The following is a 9,159-nucleotide window of genomic DNA, read 5'->3' on the forward strand; positions in this document are numbered from 1 at the left end:
AAGCATTTTAAAATTGTCGTGTATGCCGTGTATATCTGATCGTATAATAAGTACAACTTTGGTTTCTCTGCCTGCATTTCTTTATTCAAATCTGTATAAATTAGTAACACAAATCGTAGAAATTCCAAGTATAATTTGGTGGTCGGTTCCAGAGCTTTCGTCAAAATACCTTGAGCAGAAAAAAGCCGATCTGCGAAAACTGCTGATTGAAAATATAATTTCATTTTTCAATTTCACATCATTTAACGATCGCCTCCTGGTTTGTGCGGGGTGCAATATTTTGTGAGGTTTGATATTTGCAAAGGCCTTGAAAAGTTTTGTAATCATCAATGCGCTTAGGTAAATTTTGAATGTGATTGAAAACTTCGCGGCAAAAATCTTCAAGACCCCTAGGTAATTTTTCGCATGCGCAGGGTGCGCAAAGCGCAAATTAATGACATGTACACTTCATAGTGAAAATATTGGGTATGTCATTTATCAAATGAGTGACCATCGAGTTATTCTCTCCAAACATGACATTGGCGCCATCAAATGCAAAACCTAACATTTTTGTATGGAATTTCTTTCTCAATTCAATATTCGACAGTTTTATTGTATAAAACTTTGGGTGGACCGTCTGTAACTGGTATCAAAGTTAGAAATTTGTCTTCTACTTCATAATTTGAGTTGACTACCTTCGCTATTAAAGCTAAATGCTTGATTGTTGACTTATCAGTGCTTTCATCTACTAACAACGAAAAATCATTTTTCCGTAAATTTGTTATCAAGTTTTCTTCGGCCGTTTTTCATGTCACATTTACTACAATAGCTCGAGCTTTTGTTCGGCCCATAGATACATTTTCGAATCAGGACATACTGATTTCACAAAATTTGTAAGATGCGAGGCAACTTTAAACGAAAGGTTCTATTCCGCAATAAAACAAGCCAGCCTAATTTGGCCGGCTTTTGTCATCTCCTGTGGTTACTGTGATTTTGACGTTGATGGCAACAAAGATGTAAGCTTAGGTTGGTTAGATAAGCAAATGTGTTGCAACAGAGAGGTAAAAAACATTTTTAAGAGAGAAAAGAATATGGAAGTCTAGGCATTTACATTGACCTGCCATTGACTGGTTTAAAAGGTCACTTTACACACTGTGTAACGTTCGCCATACTGCCTATGTTTAAACATCCACATTTCCTCAACTCTTCCATCAGCTAACTTTTGTGAAGTACAAGAGCTGAAACCTTTATGTTGGTGAGATTCATCCGGCTGAACCATTTTATGTACTAGGCTACGCCTGGAATTTTTCCAGCCGGATGAATCATTTGGACATACCAGAAACATTGTTGATTAAACTAACTGGCATAAGAAATATAAAGATTTGAAAAATTATTTATAGGCGTTGCTCAGTAGGTGAAATGGTTCAGCCGGATAAATCTCACCCACACGATAAATGTTTTCAGCTCTTATACTTCACAAAAGTTAACAGATGGAAGAGTTGAGGAAATGTAGATATTTAAACATAGGCAGAACGGCGAATGTTGCATAGTTTGTAAAGTGGCCACTTAAACCAGCCAATGACAGTACAATAGTACATGAGCCCAGTAAATACCTAGACTTCTATATTCTCTTCTAAAAATATGTTCCCTCTGTTGCAACAAATTTTGATTTGAATATTGGATACTTTTTACCATGTGAAATCCCGCTAGTCAAAATGCTAGTAAGTCATACAACTGTTTTATTTATTTGTTTTAGAGCTGAGATACAGAATAATGCACCGGACTCTGATCTCCAGTCAAATTAGTGTCAAGTCTGTTTTCTGAGAATTATTTGACATCACAACATCATCTGCCTTTTTTGCCAAAAATAGCCAGTAGTTTTTATTATTTATTCAAAATAAATTTACTGAGTAATAATACCAAGACATTTTTTTAAATTTTAATATTTTTAAGAAGCTTCGAGTTTTTTGTGGCTTTGTAGAAATAAACCCAAAATTGCATGAATATTGGTGTGGCAACCTTGTAGGATGTTTGTAAAAACAAACATCATGAAAGATTGTTGGATGGTAACTAGGAAGTTTGATTTAAACTTGCCTCAAGTTTACAGAGTTTCAATGTCAAACTTAAGTCAAGCTTTCACTCTTGATACTTCAAACTTGATACAAGCTTGAGTCAAGTTCACATTGCTCACTGGGTAGTAAGAACATAGTTCTAAGATCTTTCATTTTTATAATTCCTTTATAGTTAATAAGCTACAGTTCCTATAGCGTACATTAAAGAAAAATAAAAAAAATCAAAATGAAAACGGTTACGTATAAATTACATGTATAACATCATAACCACGAACCAAAAAGTGCTAAAAATAAACTAATTTACTCATTAAATTTATGCTTTACATCTCATTGTGTATTTTATTTCAAACTTATTTTAATGAACTCGTATGGTGTTTTGAAGTAAAACAAATTATTTGAATAAGTTGCGGTTTCTGCTGAAAATCTTGTTTCGGTAGGTCACGAGATGTTATATATTTATTATGTCAGCCAGTCAGCCTCAGATTACGGCACCAAATTACACAAATGTTGCCAGTTCTGTATATATAATTGTTTTCCTTTATAAAGACTTTTTATCAAAACGTTATAACATCGGCCTATGTCATGTTGCATATGCATTTACAAATTATAATACAAATTAAAGACACAAAGATTAGGAAATGTACATAAAAGTGCGCCTGGCACTTTAAAATTATTAACAGTATATGGATCCATTAAAACCATTTAAAAGTGCATTAATTTGTGACTCGAAAGTACCTTATTTTAACTATCTGGAACACTACCCCTCATAATAAATTACAACAGTGCTGCTGAAAGTGAACTTATGTTTATTGTTAAATACATAATAAATTAAATACTCACGCTCTAATAAAATACAAAATGATAAATCATTCATAAATTTTGTAAATGGGATCTAGAATAAGTAACTGAGAGGCTTGTTATAATCTAACTCCTATTTTTTTTAATGAGTTTTTTTATGTTTTTATTTTAATATCATTCAAACACTTTACTTCATTGTCAAATTAAAGCAAAATGTAAATGAGGGCTAGATTACTAGCCGTCCATGCGCTCTGTGACTGCAAGACGTGCTGTAACCTAACTCCTATATGTTAAAATTGAAATTTTTCATAGTTGGAAAGGAGGAACTAGAATCCCACTCTTCGATGCGCTATGTATCCGTTTTATCCAAGACGTGCAGGGATACTTATTTATTGTACAGCGCCCTTGAGGCGATTTTCACAAAAATGGTAGGATATATATTTTCCAACTATATATATATATATATATCTATCCATAGAATTAAGAATAGTCCAGAAGGAGCGTAGAATCATATTTGAATACATCGTACTGTGTCCAATAATTCCCCCACTATCACAGATTATATAGGCCCACTATGCCCTACTTTCGCCACGCGCGTTCATGATACCGTCGTGTAATGTTGCACGACGGGAAAAAATATAATTATCACACAAATGTAAGGTGACAAAAAAGCAATCTGTTAATTTCTCTAAAATTTTATTGTGCACGCGGAAACATTGATTGACACAACAGAGTAGATAAGTAAAGGGTCATTTAATAAGAGTAATTGAATTGATGAACTTTGAAGTTATCATTAATTCTTTCATTAGATGAGCAAAGTAGGGTAAAAAAAATTACTACCCTGGAAACACTAAAGAAATTTCCATTTTGTTTCTTCGACAATCTGACAGATGGAAAAATCATTCAATTTCTAAATAATGCATTTGTTATATACACATTCATTTGCAAATTACAGATGAAATGTGATTGCATCCTGTTTCTTTAAGATCCTAGCAGTATGTCTAAACTTTTAAAGGACACAACACGGCATAGTTGAATTCAAATCAGGAGTTGCGTACTGAGCGACGTCTACAAAGAAACTAATGGGTCAAAACGTAAACCTACTAATTTATGAGTAGTTGAGTCGCCTTCTGTTTGATGTGCGTATGCGGTTTCTGGACTATTCTTAATTCTATGATTATATATCTATCTACCGATAGCACCTATATATCTATACATATACATATATATATATATATATATATAGATCTATATATTGTATTTATAAAAATAAATCGCCTTGTTGTCTCGCAAAAACTCGAAAATGGCTCAACAGATTTACATGCGGTTTTTCGCAAAACTTTCTAATTTACGTATTGAAGGTTTACAAATAATAAAATCTTTAATATATTGAGTAGAAAAAAAGTTAGAAGCACATACGTATTTTCATCGATTTTCCGGGATTGCATTCGACTGAAATGCAAATTCCTAAAAATTTTGAGTGTTATTTTTTTGTAAATTAAAAAGTTTGTGTTTTAACGTTTACAAACATCAATTATTTTCAGTGGATACTGAATTGATTAATTTCCTAACAATTTCTTCATTTCTACACGATAACATACTTTTAATGGATTTTTAGTAATGTTTAAAAAGTTTTAACCGACATTCGAGACATTTTTGAAAAACGGATTCTTACACAGAATGCACCACTGCTGGTAAGTAGCGTAGAGTTTGACATTTGCAAAAAGAGTTCTTTATTTAAAACAATATTTTTCAACGTTTTGGAATTCAACCACAAACAAGTACCAAGGTGTTGAGTTTTAGATTTCAATCAAACACATATCAATGAAAAGTATTTTTCCTTTTATCCGGAAAGTTTTTGCACGTTTTCACGATACAGTCATTTTTCTTTTATTATTATTTATTTATTTATTTATCGACATACTTGTTCGGTCCATTCCAACAATGGTTTACACATTTTTGTACAAATAAAATACAACGAAATAAAATTAAGGCTAGGACAAAAAAATAAAGAAATGACTACTTGAAGACAAAATTTGGTCTATCTTAGTTCTTTCCTTTCTTTTGGTTTCGAATTAAATGTCAAGGTCACATCGAAACTAGAGTAGTGATGTTTGCACGATTTTAATGTGAGTACGACGAGGCCTCTTAACCAATAAAATAAACGAAAAACGATTGCTAAACCTGCAGGCAAGCCAATGTTTGGGAATATTTATAATTTTTAGTTTTAGAATTCAGTCATAAACAAGTATCTAGATACCTATTTATCAATGAAAAGTATTTCTCCTTTTATACTGACAGTTTTTGCACGCTTTCATGACACAATCGGGCATTTTTTTTAAATATTTACTTTGGTATCGAATTAAATGTCAAGATCGCGTCAAAACACGGCTGGCGATTAAAGAATGACTAAATTTGCTTTCGGCAAGAGTTAAAACATAATTTTAGAAGGCTCAAGGTAAACGCGGTCAGACTTTTCTTCATTAACAAGTAATACCTATATCGTAAAATCTGGCTGGCGGTTAAAGAATTAGCGTTGAGCATGAGTTGAGTGTCATAATTTTAGAGGCTCAGATATATTGTGGTCAGACTGTTTTTAATTAGCACGTATTCCCGTATTTTCTCCCTGAATTATGGCACTTGAGCAGTGATTTTTGCACAATTTTGATTTAAGCACAACGAGGTCTTTTAGCCAATCACATAAGGAGATAGAACGAAAAACTTACCCATATTACGAATTAATTAATGGCTCAAAAAAAGGAATAATAAATAACGTGTGTCCTTATTTACGAAACAACGTTTACTGAACCAGCTTATAGCAGGCAAGCCAACTTTCGGGCAGGACAACGTCTGTCTTGTATACTATATTATATAAATGAGAACATAAAAACATCAGGTACGTACGGAACAAACTTTTTTTCCAATTTATATTTTTAATTGTGGCAGAAACTTTTATTATTTTGGCAACACAGTTGCCATTTTGACGTTTGTTTTTGTTGGCAATGTCAGATGGTGTGCAGTTTTAAAGATTGCTAAAAATGCTAAACTTATTTTACTCGATTTTTCATTGTTTTAATTAAAGTTGTTAATATCTGACATTTCGACAGCGCCTTAAAAGATGGATACATTAATGACTAAGCGGACAATGATAGTGACAACGTCCAAGCATATCCTAAAATTTAAAAAGGAATTTCATCCGAGATTGGAGTGAAATACATAACGAGTCGGGGGATATTTTATTTGATAGAAAAGGGATATGCAGCTCAAACGAGATGACCGACGATTGCTAAATTCCAGTCGACTAGCTGCCGTGGACCTTGCACGTAACTGGAGTCAACGTGACTTCAATGACTGCGTCAAAGACTTCCGGAGGCGGGAAGATGAGCTAGGAAGCCTGTTAAGAAACAACCCCTGTCTGTGGCAATTACGTCAAAATGACTTACGTGGGTAAAAAAAACGCGCATTAGAGACTAGAACCAATATTCAACGAAGAGAGTTCTCTTTTCCGATGACTCATTTCATCTTTCAAAGCCTGCAATTCCGCTTCGTTTGTAGAGGAAACGAAAAACTTAACTCTTCACCTATAATCCAAACTACCAAACATCCTCTCAAGAAAATGTTCCGGGGATGTTTTTCATTTTACAGATCAGAGTTGCTCATTCCAGTGACGAAAATGATGACAGCGAGAAGTATTGGCCGATTTTACTAGAAAAGATGCTTCTGGAGATGCAAAAGCAATGGCCGAATGGGGAAGGAATATTTAAGCGGGATCTAGCCCCCTGTCATACTTACAAAATAATTATGAAATTCTTCATAGAGAACCATATAACCGTACTGGATTTACCAATAAAATCACCCAATCCGATATCTATGGGCGATTTGTAAAAATCGTCTCTCCAAAGTTGATAGCATCACGGCGGAATATTTAATTTTGTCCATAATTCAGGTATGGTTTCGGGTTAAAAAAATGGTGTCTACGCTCAATATCTCATTGAATCGATGCCAAAACGATTTAAATGTTTGATTGAGGCCATATTCAATATGAATTTGTAGTATTTGTTTGTTCTCATTAAAAAAATATATTCAAGGCATACATAACAAGAAAAAAATAATTAGCAGTACAATTTAAATGTAAAAAAATGCTAAAATGAAAAGAGCCAGTAATTAGAGTAAAGGTAGGTAAGCTATCCTCTCTGAACTTTCTTTCAGTAACATGAAAGGTGTTAATTTCCGAAGAGATACGGTTGAGTATTTTATAGTCCCTGGTCTGGCACCTGAAGCGTAAGACTGATCATTTTACCTTCATGTAAATTAAAATTATCAAGAAACTGCGATTGGTGTGTACCAATGCACGCCAAATGAAATTTCGGTTTCGTCGCTAGATTTATTATTAATCTTTACTGTTTGCTTTCTGTTTTTCATGTAACTTTGGAACAGTTCCAATTTCTAATTAAGGATTCTTATATTCCTAAGTTTTTCAAAAAGTATGTCGTGTTTAATAGTATCGAAGACCTTGCATAAATCGAAGAAAATACCTATATATTTTTCTCCTTTGTCAAGATTATCATTTATGTAGCTTGTTATTTTGGCTATTGTATCTGATGATCCTGTGTTTTCTCTGAAGCCAAGACGGTATTGGTACAGGAACTCAAGCTAACTGACAATTGTCTTCATCGAGAGTTCGATGATTGGGCTCGAGAGAAGATGGAAGGATATGCCGATTTTCATTGAAAAATCATCATCTCATTTTTCTTTAAACAGCTATGTCAACAAGCAAAATTACCACTATTGGTGTGAGTCAAACCCCAAAGTAATTGATGAGGCTCCATTACATCTGGAAAAACTCACTGTCTGGTGTGAATTATGGTATGGTGACATCATTGGGCCAAATTTAAAAAAAAATGAGTATGGACGTATCAATACTGTGAATGGTAAGCACTATGCTGAATGAATTTTTCTTTCCCCAAATTGAAGAAATTTATGAGGCTGATATTCATTTTCATTAAGACAGCGCAACTTGCCTTACAGGGAGCGTTACGATGGAGTTATTGCGTAAACAATTTGATGAATTGATTATTTCACAAAATGGTCCTTACAACTGGCCACTAAGATCTAGTGATTTAACAGCACTAGACAATTTCCTGTGGGGCTATGTTAAATCAGAGGTTTACACCAACAAACCTAGGAATTTTGATTTGAAAAATGCTGCACAGTCATCGAAAATTGGCGTCACCGAATCAATCAGTGGAAGAGAATCCGTGGTGTTCATTTAAACCAATGATTCTTAACCGGGGCGCCAGCGCCCTTTTGTTGGCATTTTGAAATTCTGGCAGGGCTTTTTTAAATTTTTAGCCTTTAAGGAGCTGCAGAAGATCGAGTGGGTATTGTGTCAATATAGTAAAACAAGTTTAATATCATGTTCTTCATATAAAATATGGGCTCATTCAAAAAAAAATTAAATATCACCTATGAGTGAAAGTTTTGTACCGTCCAAGGCTGGTAATCCATTTTTATCGGACGTAGAAAGTGTCAGCTCAAATTCAAAAGAGCAGTTGATTGACTTACAAAATGACTGCAAAGCCAAAATTGTATTCAATCAATGTGATTATAATGCTTTTTGGGTTCGTTTTTGCCATCAATACCGCGCACCCCTTCTGTGGAAAGAAGTAAAATTACTTATCATAGCATTTCCATCTTCCTATTTAGTAGAGAAGGGTTTTAGTGCAGTAACACGTATATTAAAAAAATCACAAAATCGATTACAAATAAGTGAAAGAGGTGATTTGAGATTATATTTGACTTGACTTGAACCTAATATTACGAAATTGACGCCATCACACGAGGCTCAAGGATCTCATCAATTTTTCTTTAGTTTTTTAATATATCTTGAATTATTTACTTATTTTTCAAAATATTGTTCTATGTATGTGATATTAATATGACATAAAAGGGAATAAATACATAATGTTTATAAAAAGAATATTGTGTTTTATTTGTACTTCTCATCATTTTTTTTTCAGTAGAAAATATTAAAATAGAGAAAAGTGTACAATTTTCTTTTCGATTTTTGTTCGAGGGGGGGGGAGACGCTGGTTAATTTAACTGTGGTAAAGAGGGCGATTCTTTCTATACGGTTAAGAAACACTGATTTAAACTATGTTTTGTTTAAATCATAAATGGCAAAACACGTATCGTCTAATAAAACCATTCCGCAACTCTATGATTGAATTCAATGTGGTTTATTTCAATTTTAAAACCTATTATTCGTATTGATAAACCCTCCATATATATATTGATAGATAATATCTTC

General features: G+C 33.3%; 1 long non-coding RNA gene across 1 annotated transcript; it reads left to right on the forward strand.

The window, feature by feature from the left end:
• The first annotated feature begins 5,849 nt into the window (after window positions 1–5,849).
• Window positions 5,850–8,829, forward strand: LOC148270784 (uncharacterized). Its single transcript, XR_015825283.1, has 2 exons — window positions 5,850–6,795; window positions 7,611–8,829. It is a non-coding gene; the product is annotated as an uncharacterized LOC148270784 (long non-coding RNA).
• The last annotated feature ends 330 nt before the right edge of the window (window positions 8,830–9,159 follow it).

This window comes from Micrasema longulum, unplaced genomic scaffold, assembly GCF_059751315.1.
Source record: "Micrasema longulum isolate JH-2025_06_02 unplaced genomic scaffold, ASM5975131v1 h1tg003407l, whole genome shotgun sequence".
NCBI classification, from domain to species: domain Eukaryota; kingdom Metazoa; phylum Arthropoda; class Insecta; order Trichoptera; family Brachycentridae; genus Micrasema; species Micrasema longulum.